The following is a 16,789-nucleotide window of genomic DNA, read 5'->3' as shown; positions in this document are numbered from 1 at the left end:
TTAGGCTCCAAAAAGGGAGCGTAGAGCATAATTTACCGCCACTTCAACTCTAAATACCAGCGTTGCTTACGGACGCGGCCAGCTTAAAAAACGTGCTCGTGCACGATATCCCCATAGGAAACAATGGGGCAGTTTGAGCTGAAAAAAAAAACACATGCAAAAAAGCAGCGTTCAGCTCCTAATGCAGCCTCATTGTTTCCTATGGGGAAACACCTAACACCCTAACATGTACCCCGAGTCTAAACACCCCTAACTTTACACTTATTAACCCCTAATCTGCGCCCCCGCTATCGCTGACCCCTGCATTTTATTATTAACCCCTAATCTGCCGCTCCGTACACCGCCGCAACCTACATTATCCCTATGAACCCCTAATCTGCTGCCCCTAACATCGCCAACACCTACATAATATTTATTAACCCCTAATCTGCCCCCCCCCAACGTCGCCGCTACCTAACTACACTTATTAACCCCTAATCTGCCGACCGGACCTCGCCGCTACTCTAATAAATGTATTAACCCCTAAAGCTAAGTCTAACCCTAACACTAACACCCCCCTAAGTTAAATATAATTTAAATCTAACTAAATAAAATAAATCTTATTAAATAAATTAATCCTATTTAAAGCTAAATACTTACCTGTAAAATAAACCCTATTATAGCTACAATATAACGAATAATTATATTGTAGCTATTTTAGCATTTATATTTATTTTACAGGCAACTTTGTATTTATTTTAACTAGGTACAATAGCTATTAAATAGTTAATAACTATTGCATGCCCCAAAGAAAACAGCTCTTTTGCATTTAAAAAAAACATACAATACCCCCCCAACATTACAACCCACCACCCACATACCCCTAATCTAACCCAAACACCCCTTAAAAAACCTAACACTAAGCCCCTGAAGATCTCCCTACCTTATCTTCACCACGCCGGGTATCACCGATCCGTCCAGAAGAGGGTCCGAAGTCTTCATCCTATCCGGCAAGAAGAGGTCCAGAAGAGGGTCCGAAGTCTTCATCCTATCCAGCAAGAAGAGGACATCCAGACCGGTAGACATGTTCATCCAGGCGGCATCTTCTATCTTCATCCATCCGGTGCGGAGCGGGACCATCTTGAAGCAGCCGACGCGGATCCATCCTCTTCTTCCGGCGACTCCCGATGAATGAAGGTTCCTTTAAGTGAAGTCATCCAAGATGGCGTCCCTCGAATTCCGATTGGCTGATAGGATTCTATCAGCCAATCGGAATTAAGGTAGGAAAATCTGATTGGCTGATTGAATCAGCCAATCAGATTCAAGTTCAATCCGATTGGCTAATCCAATCAGCCAATCAGATTGAGCTCGCATTCTATTGGCTGTTCCGATCAGCCAATAGAATGCAAGCTCAATCTGATTGGCTGATCCAATCAGCCAATCGGATTGAACGTGAATCTGATTGGCTGATTCAATCAGCCAATCAGATTTTTCCTACCTTAATTCCGATTGGCTGATAGAATCCTATCAGCCAATCGGAATTCGAGGGACGCCATCTTGGATGACATCACTTAAAGGAACCTTCATTCGTCGGGAGTCGCCGGAAGAAGAGGATGGATCCGCGTCGGCTGCTTCAAGATGGTCCCGCTCCGCGCCGGATGGATGAAGATAGAAGACGCTGCCTGGATGAACATGTCTACCGGTCCGGATGTCCTCTTCTTGCCGGATAGGATGAAGACTTCGGACCCTCTTCTGGACCTCTTCTTGCCGGATAGGATGAAGACTTTGGACGCTCTTCTGGACGGATCGGTGATACCCGGCGTGGTGAAGATAAGGTAGGGAGATCTTCAGGGGCTTAGTGTTAGGTTTTTTAAGGGGTGTTTGGGTTAGATTAGGGGTATGTGGGTGGTGGGTTGTAATGTTGGGGGGGGTATTGTATGTTTTTTTTAAATGCAAAAGAGCTGTTTTCTTTGGGGCATGCCCCGCAAAAGGCCCTTTTAAGGGCTGGTAAGGTAAAAGAGCTGTTAACTTTTTATTTTAGAATAGGGTAGGGCATTTTTTTTATTTTGGGGGGCTTTTTTATTTTTTTAGGGGGCTTAGAGTAGGTGTAATTAGTTTAAAATTCTTGTAATCTTTTTTTTATTTTTTGTAATTTAGTGTTTGTTTGTTTTTGTAATTTAGTTTAGTTGATTTAATTGTAGATCATTGTAGATAGTTTAGTTAATTAATTTATTGATAGTGTAGTGTTAGGTTTAATTGTAACTTAGGTTAGGATTTATTTTACAGGTAATTTTGTACTTATTTTAACTAGGTAGCTATTAAATAGTTCTTAACTATTTAATAGCTATTGTACCTAGTTAAAATAAATACAAAGTTGCCTGTAAAATAAATATAAACCCTAAAATAGCTACAATATAATTATTCGTTATATTGCAGCTATATTAGGGTTTATTTTACAGGTAAGTATTTAGCTTTAAATAGGATTAATTTATTTAATAAGATTTATTTAATTTCGTTAGATTTAAATTATATTTAATTTAGGGGGGTGTTAGTGTTAGGGTTAGACTTAGCTTTAGGGGTTAATACATTTATTAGAGTAGCGACGAGGTCCAGTCGGCAGATTAGGGGTTAATAAGAGTAGTTAGGTAGCGGCGACGTTGGGGGGGCAGATTAGGGGTTAATAAATATTATGTAAGTGTCGGCGATGTTAGGGGCAGCAGATTAGGGGTACATAGGGATAATGTAGGTTGCGGCGGTGTGCGGTCAGCAGATTAGGGGTTAAAAATTTTTATTAGAGTGGTGGCGATGTGGGGGGACCTCGGTTTAGGGGTACATAGGTAGTTTATGGGTGTTAGTGTACTTTAGAGCACAGTAGTTAAGAGCTTTATGAACCAGCGTTAGCCCATAAAGCTCTTAACTCCTGACTTTTTTTCTGCGGCTGGAGTCTTGTCGTTAGAGTTCTAACGCTCACTTCAGCCAAGACTCTAAATACCGGAGTTAGAAAGATCCCATTGAAAAGATAGGATACGCAATTGACGTAAGGGGATCTGCGGTATGGAAAAGTCGCGGCTGGAAAGTGAGCGTTAGACCCTTTCCTGACTGACTCTAAATACCAGCGGGCGGCCAAAACCAGCGTTAGGACCCCTTAACGCTGGTTTGGACGGCTAACACAGAACTCTAAATCTAGGCGATAGTTTTTTTTATTTCACAGGTAAGTTTTTATTTATCTTAAAATAGGATATTGCAATTTTAATGTAAAGTTAGTGGGTGATAGATTTAGGGGTTAATAGTTTAATTTATTAGTGGCGATGTGGGGAACTGGCGGTTTAGGGGTTAATAGGTTTAGTTAGTGGCGGGGAGCGGCGGAATAGGGGTTAATAACTTTTATTTGTGGCGGTGATGACGGGAGCGGCAGATTAGGGGTTAATAACTTTATTTCGGTGTCGGGGATGGCAGATTAGGGGTTAATAACTTTGTGTCTGCGATTTCGAAGGCAGTAGATTAGGGGTGTTTAGACTTGGGGTTTATGTTAGGGTGTTTAAACAAAATAAAGGAAGTGCCGCTACAGAAAACCTCCGTCAGTGTGTGCAACAAACACAGGTAGGCAGTCCCAGTCAGATCCCAGCCATGTTAGGTTTAAATGTAACTTTTTTTTCCCCATAGGCATTAATTGGGGTTGCATTACGGAGCTTTTCATTCCGCGCTTCAGGTGTTTGTTTTTTTCTAACACTCTCTCCCCATTGATGTCTATGGGGAAAGCGTGCACGAGCATGTATTCTCAGCCCTTGTATTTTGTGCAGTATGGAGCTTATCACTACCATATCGCACGCACAAGGAGGCTTTTCAGAAACTTGTAATGGCAGCGCTATGGAGGGTGAAATGACGCAACTTTTGTTGCGCTCGTTTCACATACTCTATAGCGCCAAACTCGTAATCTAGGCGAATGTATTTTTTACTCATTCACTGGCTCAGGACACTCATTTTACTCATACTTAAAGGGACACTGAAACCAATTTTTTTCTTTTGTGATTCAGATAGAGCAGCAATTTTAAGCAACTTTCTAATTTACTCCTATTATCAATTTTTCTTCATTCTCTTGGTATCTTTATTAGAAAAGCAAGAATGTAAGATTAGATGCCGGCCCATTTTTGGTGAACAACCTGGGTTGTCCTTGCTGATTGGACAGCACCAATAAACAAGAGCTGTCCATGGCCCTGAACCAAAAATTTGCTGGCTCCTTAGCTTAGATGCCTTCTTTGTCAAATAAAGGTAGCAAGAGAACGAAGAAAAATTGATAATAGGAGTAAATTAGAACGTTGCTTAAAATTGCTGCTCTATCTGAATCATGAAAGAAAAAAATGTAGGTTCAGTGTCCCTTTAAAGGGACTTTGTACACTAGATTTGTCCTTGCATAAATGATTTATAGAGGATACATTTATGTAGCCCATCTGGCAGTGTAACAATGTATAGTCTTGCTTATTATTTAATAACATTATGAGGATTTTCAAACTCCTAACTAAGCCCCAAATTATCAGATGTAAACGCCTGCTGGTTCCTGTTTATGTTATGTGTCTTTTCATATGCATGGGAAGAGAGCTGCTCTTTCTGCTTTCTAACCCCCTTTCAGTGGGTGTCCTAGCCTCATCAACAGTACTAAACTGTGAGATTTTAGATCAGTAGCTGTGCATATTCTTCTTTATCGGAATGTCTATTACATGCAGTTATATGAAAATTGGTGTCTACTGTCCCTTTAATGCAACACTGTTATGTCCTTTTAAACGAGATAGATTGATTTCTGAGAGAAAGGTGTAGTAGTGCGGCGGGGGATGGTGAATAGGTCACTGTCTCTTTAACAGATTCCTCCAGGCTGCTTATGATGTAATAGGGGAAGGGGTAAACAGAGGGTCCTTTCATCCCACCCTCACATGACAGCACACATGCAGGGCTCTCTCTCTCTCTGATACTCTCCTTTATGATAATGTCTCAATAAATGCCTCGTTATCCGTAGCGCTGTGTAAACAGCCGTTTCCTTTTCTCACTTCCTGTATTTTGCCAAATAACATGGGGGAGGTGTGTGTGTATAAATATATGTGTGTGTATAAATATGTGTGTGTGTGTGTATGCATAAATATGTGTGTGTATATAAATATGTGTGCGTGTGTGTATAAATATGTGTGTGTGTGTGCATAAATATGTGTGTGTGTGTGTATAAATATGTGTGTGTGTGCATAAATGTGTGTGTGTGCATAAATATGTGTGTGTGTATAAATATGTGTGTGTGTGTATAAATATGTGTGTGTGTGTGTATAAATATGTGTGTATAAATATGTGTGTGTGTGTGTATAAATATGTGTGTGTGTATAAATGTGTGTGTGTGTGTGTATAAATATGTGTGTGTGTGTGTATAAATATGTGTGTATAAATATGTGTGTGTGTGTGTATAAATATGTGTGTGTGTATAAATATGTGTGTGTGTGCATAAATATGTGTGTGTGTGTGTGTATAAATATGTGTGTGTGTATGTATAAATATGTGTGTGTGTATGTATAAATATGTGTGTGTGTATAAATATGTGTGTGTGTGTGTGTGTGTATAAATATGTGTGTGTGTATGTATAAATATGTGTGTGTGTATAAATATGTGTGTGTGTGTGTATAAATATGTGTGTGTATAAATATGTGTGTGTGTATAAATATGTGTGTGTGTATATAAATATGTGTGTATGTATGTGTTTGTATGTTTGTATAAATATGTTTGTGTATAAATATGTGTGTGTCTGTGTATATAAATATGTGTGTATGTATGTGTTTGTATTTTTGTATAAATATGTTTGTGTATAAATATGTGTGTGTATAAATATGTGTGTATATAAATATGTGTGTGTATAAATATGTGTGTATATAAATATGTGTGTATGTATGTGTTTGTATGTTTGTATAAATATGTGTGTGTTTGTATGTTTGTATAAATATGTGTGTTTATAAATATGTGTGTGTTTGTATGTTTGTATAAATATGTGTGTTTGTATAAATATGTGTGTGTATAAATATGTGTGTATATGTGTGTTTGTATAAATATGTGTGTGTATAAATATGTGTGTATATGTGTGTTTGTATGTTTGTATAAATATGTGTGTGTATAAATATGTGTGTATATATGTGTTTGTATGTTTGTATAAATATGTGTGTGTGTGTATAAATATGTGTGTGTGTTTGTATAAATATGTGTGTGTATAAATATGTGTGTGTATAAATATGTGTGTGTATAAATATGTGTGTGTATAAATATGTGTGTGTTTGTATGTTTGTATAAATATGTGTGTATATATGTGTTTGTATGTTTGTATAAATATGTTTGTGTATAAATATGTTTGTGTATAAATATGTGTGTGTCTGTGTGTATATAAATATGTGTGTATGTATGTGTTTGTATGTTTGTATAAATATGTGTGTGTATAAATATGTGTGTGTTTGTATGTTTGTATAAATATGTGTGTGTATAAATATGTGTGTTTGTATGTTTGTATAAATATGTGTGTGTATAAATATGTGTGTGTTTGTATGTTTGTATAAATATGTGTGTGTATAAATATGTGTGTGTTTGTATGTTTGTATAAATATGTGTGTGTATAAATATGTGATCTATGATTACGGCCAAGGGCTGAAATGCGTAAGATCGTGCTATTCTTACTACACTGATGCTTCTGGCACGTTTGCAGTTTTTGATGTATACCTAATAAACGGCTAGATTACGATTTTTTGTCGGTAAGCTGTGCGGTGCTAACGAGACTTTTTTTCTCACCGCTCACTTAAAACAGCGCTGGTATTACAGGCTTTTTCAACCCGGCGTTAGCCTCTAAAAAGTGAGTGGAGAGCAAAATTTAGCTCCACATCTCACTGTAATACCAGCGCTGCTTACGGTAGCGGTGAGCTGGCTAAACCTGCTCGTGCACGATTTCCCCATAGGAAACAATGGCGCTGAGCTGGCTGAAAAAAAACCTAACACCTGCAAAAAAGCAGCGTTCAGCTCCTAACGCAGCCCCATTGTTTCCTATGGGAAAATACATTTTACGTCTACACCTAACACCCTAACATGAACCCCGAGTCTAAACACCCCTAATCTTACACTTATTAACCCCTAATCTGCCGCCCCCGACATCGCCGACACCTACATTATATTATTAACCCCTAATCTTCCGCTCCGGACACCGCCGCCACCTACATTATACTAATGAACCCCTAATCTGCTGCCCCCAACATCGCCGCCACTATAATAAATATATTAACCCCTAAGTCTAATCATAAATATATTAACCCCTAAACCTAAGTCTAATCCTAGCCAAGATGGTTTCCCTTCAATTCCGATTGGCTGATAGGATTCTATCAGCCAATCGGAATTAAGGTAGGAAAAATTCTATTGGCTGATGCAAGATTGGCACACAAACTACACCATTGTTCTCTCCCAGCAGCCCCTCCCTTATGACGTTCCCCTCACAGTTGTTCCATACACTAGTTTAAAGCGCAACTTGATGAAGATCCTTATCAAGCAGAAGTGCCCCTGGAGTCACCCCTGGTGAGTGCGGGACCCTCGGGTCCTCTGGGTTCACCCGCTGGCGCCGCATCACAAAAGATAGTAGTGGTGGATACAGCATTGCGGTCCCAACATAAGGATATTAGGCTAGGCTGCACGAGGGAGGGGAAATCACTGAGAGCAACCAGGACGAGATTTCTGTGTGGAACCCATCACACAGTCAGAGACATTCCACCGCACTTAACAGACCGTGGCTACAAGCCGGCTCTTTCCCCTGGGACATTAAACATCACGATTGAGGTACCTGCTCTATTAGCCATACGAAACACCACTGTTGTTTCACTGACTCAGTTGAATTGGCTCGGAGGTTGCTGCATGGACACCCATACCACCATTGCCTACTATGGCCAGCTGGACACAGGGGGCTAATAGCATGTAAACACGATCCTCCTATCCAGCTCAGTCACTGTTTCTGGCTACTGCCAGGCAGAATAATTTTGTGATAACGTGTTTAAAAGTATGCTGCTAGGTTCAGGATTTATCCTTTAATTTATAAGATGATTTATACTGTTCTTAGTTTAACCTCGTTAGCTGGTTGGTAATGTTTGTACAATGTTTATATGAGCCATATATGACACACAGTACTAACGATATAAGAACCTGCTCAGTCTGGTAAATCACCTTGTTTTAATATGCAGGGAGCAGGGGTAGATAAAGAGCCCACATACCCAAACCTAAACGCTTCACCTGGGGAATGACCTGTTATATAGATAGATGAAGGCTGATTAGTGTAAATGCCCTGAAGATGCTTACTGCTATCATAGTTTTGATGCCACAATTAGAATAATACATCCTCAAACCTATCCTGTATTAAGATTTGTGCTCTCTGACTTATACAATATATTATTTGTTTGCTATCTAATTTTGGAGCTAATTAAGGAGGGTGCAAGATTAGTATTGGAAGAAGATGGGAGTGAATGTTTTAATTGGAATAACAGGACCCTGTGCTCTTCTCCCCCTCTGATCCTTCCATATCACCAAGCTCTTACCATATCCCGGTTATAACTTGTCATACATATTTCATTCTTGGGCACATTCGATGACATTCCACACTGAGACAACTATGACGCATATCTGATGTATTTATTGTATGACTGCTTATGGCGAGTAAACATATTCCATTTAGGGACATATATGTTGATATCCCACACTGAGAGTCTCATGACATATATTTGTTGCATTTGCTGCTTGATGTGTATATTTGAATCCCAGAAATTCCCCCCCTCCCTTAGTTATCACTTTCTTTTTTATTTTTCTGTATTATTATTATACAATCCCTATCCTTATGCTTATATCACAGTAGGGAAGACCCATGAGTGGTCTGCACTGACATTCAAGGAGATAAAAAATGAGGATTACTATTCAGGAGTTACAAGCATGTTTTTGAAATACCATCTTGTCATTGTATCGCTTATTTCTATAAAACATGTCAACTGTATCATATAATCCCTCAATAAAAATTGTTTAAAAAAAAAAAAAAAAAAAAAAAAAAAAAGCAGCGTTGGGACCTCTCAACGCTTCTTTTTAAGGCTAACGCAAGACTCGTAATCTAGGCGAAAGGATTTTCAACTTTTAATACGGGAGCCAATATCCGTCTTTTTCTTCATTATAAATATGTGTGTATATATGTGTTTGTATGTTTGTATAATATGTGTGTGTATAAATATGTGTGTGTATATGTGTTTGTATGTTTGTATAAATATGTGTGTGTATAAATATGTGTGTGTATATGTGTTTGTATGTTTGTATAAATATGTGTGTGTATAAATATGTGTGTGTATATGTGTTTGTATGTTTGTATAAATATGTGTGTATATGTGTGTTTGTATGTTTGTATAAATATGTGTGTATATATGTGTTTGTATGTTTGTATAATATGTGTGTGTATAAATATGAGTGTGTATAAATATGTGTGTATATGTGTTTGTATGTTTGTATAAATATGTGTGTATATATGTGTTTGTATGTTTGTATAAATATCTGTGTATATATGTGTTTGTATGTTTGTATAAATATGTGTGTATATATGTGTTTGTATGTTTGTATAAATATGTGCGTGTATAAATATGTGTGTGTATAAATATGTGTGTGTATAAATATGTGTGTATATATGTGTTTGTATGTTTGTATAAATATGTGTGTATATATGTGTTTGTATGTTTGTATAAATATGTGTGTATATATGTGTTTGTATGTTTGTATAAATATGTGTGTGTATAAATATGTGTGTGTATAAATATGTGTGTATATATGTGTTTGTATGTTTGTATAAATATGTGTGTATATATGTGTTTGTATGTTTGTATAAATATGTGCGTGTATAAATATGTGTGTGTATAAATATGTGTGTATATGTGTGTTTGTATGTTTGTATAAATATGTGTGTGTATAAATATGTGTGTATATATGTGTTTGTATGTTTGTATAAATATGTGTGTGTATAAATATGTGTGTATATATGTGTTTGTATGTTTGTATAAATATGTGTGTGTATAAATATGTGTGTGTATAAATATGTGTGTATATATGTGTTTGTATGTTTGTATAAATATGTGTGTGTATAAATATGTGTGTATATAAATATGTGTGTGTATAAATATGTGTGTATATATGTGTTTGTATGTTTGTATAAATATGTGTGTATATATGTGTTTGTATGTTTGTATAATATGTGTGTGTATAAATATGTGTGTATATGTGTGTTTGTATGTTTGTATAAATATGTGTGTGTATAAATATGTGTGTGTATAAATATGTGTGTATATGTGTGTTTGTATGTTTGTATAAATATGTGTGTGTATAAATATGTGTGTGTATAAATATGTGTGTATATATGTGTTTGTATGTTTGTATAAATATGTGTGTGTATAAATATGTGTGTGTATAAATATGTGTGTATATATGTGTTTGTATGTTTGTATAAATATGTGTGTGTATAAATATGTGTGTATAAATATGTGTGTATATATGTGTTTGTATGTTTGTATAAATATGTGTGTGCATAAATATGTGTGTATATAAATATGTGCGTGTATAAATATGTGTGTGTATAAATATGTGTGTATGTGTGTGTATAAATATGTGTGTATATATGTGTTTGTATAAATATGTGTGTGTATAAATATGTGTGTATGTGTGTGTATAAATATGTGTGTATGTGTGTGTATAAATATGTGTGTATATATGTGTGTATATAAATATGTGTGTGTGTATAAATATGTGTGTGTGTGTATAAATATGTGTGTGTGTGTATAAATATGTGTGTGTGTGTATAAATATGTGTGTGTGTATAAATATGTGTGTATATAAATATGTGTGTGTATAAATATGTGTGTATATATGTGTTTGTATGTTTGTATAAATATGTGTGTGTATAAATATGTGTGTATATAAATATGTGCGTGTATAAATATGTGTGTGTATAAATATGTGTGTATAAATATGTGTGTGTATAAATATGTGTGTATGTGTGTGTGTATACATATGTGTGCATATATGTGTTTGTATAAATATGTGTGTGTATAAATATGTGTGTATGTGTGTGCATAAATATGTGTGTATATATGTGTTTGTATAAATATGTGTGTGTATAAATATGTGTGTATGTGTGTGTATAAATATGTGTGTATATATGTGTTTGTATAAATATGTGTGTGTATAAATATGTGTATGTGTGTGTATAAATATGTGTGTATATATGTGTTTGTATAAATATGTGTGTGTATAAATGTGTGTATGTGTGTGTATAAATATGTGTGTATATATGTGTTTGTATAAATATGTGTGTGTATAAATATGTGTGTGTATAAATATGTGTGTATGTGTATGTATAAATATGTGTGTGTATAAATATGTGTGTATGTGTGTGTATAAATATGTGTGTATGTGTGTGTATAAATATGTGTGTATGTGTGTGTGTATAAATATGTGTGTGTATAAATATGTGTGTATATATGTGTTTGTATAAATATGTATGTGTATAAATATGTGTGTATATATGTGTTTGTATAAATATGTGTGTGTATAAATATGTGTGTATATATGTGTTTGTATAAATATGTGTGTATATAAATATGTGTGTGTATAAATATGTGTGTATATATGTGTTTGTATAAATATGTGCGTGTATAAATATGTGTGTATGTTTGTATAAATATGTGTGTGTATAAATATGTGTGTATATATGTGTTTGTATGTTTGTATAAATATGTGTGTATATATGTGTTTGTATGTTTGTATAAATATGTGTGTGTGTATAAATATGTGTGTGTATATAAATATATGTGTGTGTATAAATATGTGTGTATATATGTGTTTGTATGTTTGTATAAATATGTGTGTATATATGTGTTTTTATGTTTGTATAAATATGTGCGTGTATAAATATGTGTGTGTATAAATATGTGTGTATATGTGTGTTTGTATGTTTGTATAATATGTGTGTGTATAAATATGTGTGTGTCTGTGTGTATATAAATATGTGTGTATGTATGTGTTTGTATGTTTGTATAAATATGTGTGTGTATATAAATATATGTGTGTGTATAAATATGTGTGTGTATAAATATGTGTGTGTATAAATATGTGTGTGTATAAATATGTGTGTATATGTGTGTTTGTATGTTTGTATAATATGTGTGTGTATAAATATGTGTGTGTCTGTGTGTATATAAATATGTGTGTATGTATGTGTTTGTATGTTTGTATAAATATGTGTGTGTGTATAAATATGTGTGTGTATATAAATATGTGTGTGTATATAAATATATGTGTGTGTATAAATATGTGTGTATATATGTGTTTGTATGTTTGTATAAATATGTGTGTATATATGTGTTTGTCTGTTTGTATAAATATGTGTGTGTATAAATATGTGTGTGTATAAATATGTGTGTTTGTATGTTTGTATAATATGTGTGTGTATATGTATGTGTGCGTGTGCATGTACATGTCTCGTCTCATGGTCATGTATTGCCTCAGTGACGTATCTTGTCTTACGGTCATGTATTGCCTTAGTGCCGTATCTTGTCTTACGTTGTCTATTGCCTCAGTGCTGTATCTGTCTTAAAGTCATGCATTGCCTCAGTGACGTATCTTGTTTCACGGTCGCGTATTGATTCAGTGACGTATCTTGTCTTATGGTCGTGTATCGCCTCAGGGACATATCTTATCTCACGGTCATGTATTGCCTTAGTAATGTATCTTGTCTTACGGTCGTGTATTGCCTTAATAATGTATCTTTTCTTACGGTCGTGTATCGCCTCAGTGACGTATCTTGTCTCACGGTCATATATCGCCTCAGTGACATATCTTGTCTTACAGTCGTGTATTGCCTCAGTGACGTATCTTGTCTTATGGTCGTGTATTGCCTCAGTGACATATCTTGTCTTATGGTCGTGTATTGCCTCAGTGACGTATCTTGTCTCACGGTCATGTATCGCCTCAGTGACATATCTTGTCTCACGGTCATGTATCGCCTCAGTGACATATCTTGTCTTACGGTCGTTTATTGCCTCAGTGACGTATCTTGTCTCACGGTCATGTATCGCCTCAGTGACGTATCTTGTCTTATGGTCGTGTATTGCCTCAGTGACGTATCTTGTCTTATGGTCAAGTATTGCCTCAGTGACATATCTTGTCTTATGGTCGTGTATTGCCTCAGTGACGTATCTTGTCTTACGGTCGTGTATTGCCTCAGTGACATATCTTGTCTTACGGTCGTGTATCGCCTCAGTGACCTATCTTGTCTTATGGTCATGTATTGCCTCAGTGACGTATCTTGTCTTATGGTTGTGTATTGCCCCAGTGACGTATCTTGTCTTATGGTCGTGTATTGCCTCAGTGACATATCTTGTCTTATGGTCGTGTATTGCCTCAGTGATGTATCTTGTCTTATGGTCGTGTATTGCCTCAGTGACATATCTTGTCTTATGGTTGTGTATTGCCTCAGTAACGTATCTTGTCTTATGGTCGTGTATTGCCTCAGTGATGTATCTTGTCTTATGGTCGTGTATTGCCTCAGTGATGTATCTTGTCTTATGGTCGTGTATTGCCTCAGTGATGTATCTTGTCTTATGGTCATGTATTGCCTCAGTGACGTATCTTGTCTTATGGTTGTGTATTGCCTCAGTAACGTATCTTGTCTTATGGTCGTGTATTGCCTCAGTGATGTATCTTGTCTTATGGTCGTGTATTGCCTCAGTGATGTATCTTGTCTTATGGTCGTGTATTGCCTCAGTGATGTATCTTGTCTTATGGTCGTGTATTGCCTCAGTGACGTATCTTGTCTTATGGTCGTGTATTGCCTCAGTGACGTATCTTGTCTTATGGTCATGTATTGCCTCAGTGACGTATCTTGTCTTATGGTCGTGTATTGCCTCAGTGACATATCTTGCCTTATGGTCGTGTATTGCCTCAGTGACATATCTTGTTTTATGGATATGTATTGCCTCAGTGACGTATCTTGTCTTATGGTCCTGTATTGCCACAATGACGTATCTTGTCTTACGGTCGTGTATTGCCTTGGTGACATATCTTGTCTTATGGTCATGTATTGCCTTAGTGACGTATTTTGTATTATGGTCGTGTATTGCCTAAGTGACATATCTTGTCTTATGGTCGTGTATTGCCTCAGTGACGTAGCTTGTCTTATGGTCGTGTATTGCCTCAGTGACGTATCTTGTCTTATGGACGTGTATTGCCTCAGTGACATATCTTGTCTTATGGTCATGTATTGCCTCAGTGACGAGGCCCACAATAGGCTGAAACGTACGTCTGGGGTTTTGCTGTATCTCTTGTTCAGAGAGGGATTGCCTGCTATTTCGGGGCTGGACTGTACTGTGAAGTCAGGATCAGACTGATATGCTACAGGAAAGTTCTTCTCTGTGAAAGGCACATATTGAGCAAAAAGAGTCTGCTTCTAGGGTGGTAACTAGCCATAGAAAAAGCTATTATGCTATTGTTCGTTCCCAGGTTGAGCGCTTCTCTCTTTTTATTTATGCAAATTATGACACTTAGGGAAGTCTCCTTAAGTGTGATGCGGGAATCCAGACGTGGACCCGTTGATCAGTGTGCCTAGAGGGATATGGCTGCACCTCACTGACGAGGCCCACAATAGGCCGAAACGTACGTCTGGGGTTTTGCTGTTTCTCTTGTTCAGAGAGGGATTGCCTGGTATTTCGGGGCTGGACTGTACTGTGAAGTCAGGATCAGACTGATATGCTACAGGAAAGTTCTTCTCTGTGAAAGGCACATATTGAGCAAAAAGAGGGTGCTTCTAGGGTGGTAACTAGCCATAGAACAAGCTATTATGCTATTGTTCGTTCCCAGGTTGAGCGCTTTTCTCTTTTTATTTATGCAAATTATGACACTTAGGGAAGTCTCCTTAAGTGTGATGCGGGAATCCAGACGTGGACCCGTTGATCAGTGTGCCTAGAGGGATATGGCTGCACCTCACTGACGAGGCCCACAATAGGCCGAAATGTACATCTGGGGTTTTGCTGTTTCTCTTGTTCAGAGAGGGATTGCCTGGTATTTCTGGGCTGGACTGTACTGTGAAGTCAGGATCAGACTGATATGCTGCAGGAAAGTTCTTCTCTGTGAAAGGCACATATTGAGCAAAAAGAGGCTGCTTCTAGGGTGGTAACTAGCCATAGAACAAGCTATTATGCTATTGTTCGTTCCCAGGTTGAGCGCTTCTCTCTTTTTATTTATGCAAATTATGACACTTAGGGAAGTCTCCTTAAGTGTGACGCAGGAATCCAGACGTGGACCCATTGATCAGTGTGCCTAGAGGGCACAATAGGCCGAAACGTACGTCTGGGGTTTTGCTGTTTCTCTTGTTCAGAGAGGGATTGCCTGGTATTTCGGGGCTGGACTGTACTGTGAAGTCAGGATCAGACTGATATGCTACAGGAAAGTTCTTCTCTGTGAAAGGCACATATTGAGCAAAAAGAGGCTGCTTCTAGGGTGGTAACTAGCCATAGAACAAGCTATAATGCTATTGTTCGTTCCCAGGTTGAGCGCTTCTCTCTTTTTATTTATGCAAATTATGAAACTTAGGGAAGTCTCCTTAAGTGTGATGCGGGAATCCAGACGTGGACCTGTTGATCAGTGTGCCTAGCGGGATATGGCTGCACCTCACTGACGAGGCCCACAATAGGCCGAAACGTACGTCTGGGGTTTTGCTGTTTCTCTTGTTCAGAGAGGGATTGCCTGGTATTTCGGGGCTGGACTGTACTGTGAAGTCAGGATCAGACTGATATGCTACAGGAAAGTTCTTCTCTGTGAAAGGCACATATTGAGCAAAAAGAGGCTGCTTCTAGGGTGGTAACTAGCCATAGAACAAGCTATAATGCTATTGTTCGTTCCCAGGTTGAGCGCTTCTCTCTTTTTATTTATGCAAATTATGAAACTTAGGGAAGTCTCCTTAAGTGTGATGCGGGAATCCAGACGTGGACCTGTTGATCAGTGTGCCTAGCGGGATATGGCTGCACCTCACTGACGAGGCCCACAATAGGCCGAAACGTACGTCTGGGGTTTTGCTGTTTCTCTTGTTCAGAGAGGGATTGCCTGGTATTTCGGGGCTGGACTGTACTGTGAAGTCAGGATCAGACTGATATGCTACAGGAAAGTTCTTCTCTGTGAAAGGCACATATTGAGCAAAAAGAGGGTGCTTCTAGGGTGGTAACTAGCCATAGAACAAGCTATTATGCTATTGTTCGTTCCCAGGTTGAGCGCTTCTCTCTTTTTATTTATGGCTCAGTGACATATCTTGTCTTATGGTCGTGTATTGCCTCAGTGACATATCTTGTCTTATGGCCGTGAATTGCCTCAGTGACGTATCTTGTCTTATGGTCGTGTATTGCCTCAGTGACGTATCTTGTCTTATGGTCATGTATTGCCTCAGTGACGTATCTTGTCTTATGGTCGTGTATTGCCTCAGTGACGTATCTTGTCTTATGGTCGTGTATTGCCTCAGTGACATATCTTGTCTTATGGTCGTGTATTGCCTCAGTGACGTATCTTGTCTTATGGTCGTGTATTGCCTCAGTGACGTATCTTGTCTTATGGTCATGTATTGCCTCAGTGACGTATCTTGTCTTATGGTCGTGTATTGCCTCAGTGACATATCTTGTCTTATGGTCGTGCATTGCCTCAGTGACATATCTTGTCTTATGGTCATGTATTGCCTCAGTGACGTATCTTGTCTTATGGTCGT

The sequence above is a fragment of the Bombina bombina genome, chromosome 7 (assembly GCF_027579735.1).
Source record: "Bombina bombina isolate aBomBom1 chromosome 7, aBomBom1.pri, whole genome shotgun sequence".
Lineage (NCBI taxonomy): Eukaryota > Metazoa > Chordata > Amphibia > Anura > Bombinatoridae > Bombina > Bombina bombina.
Note: the sequence above shows the minus strand (reverse complement) of the source record.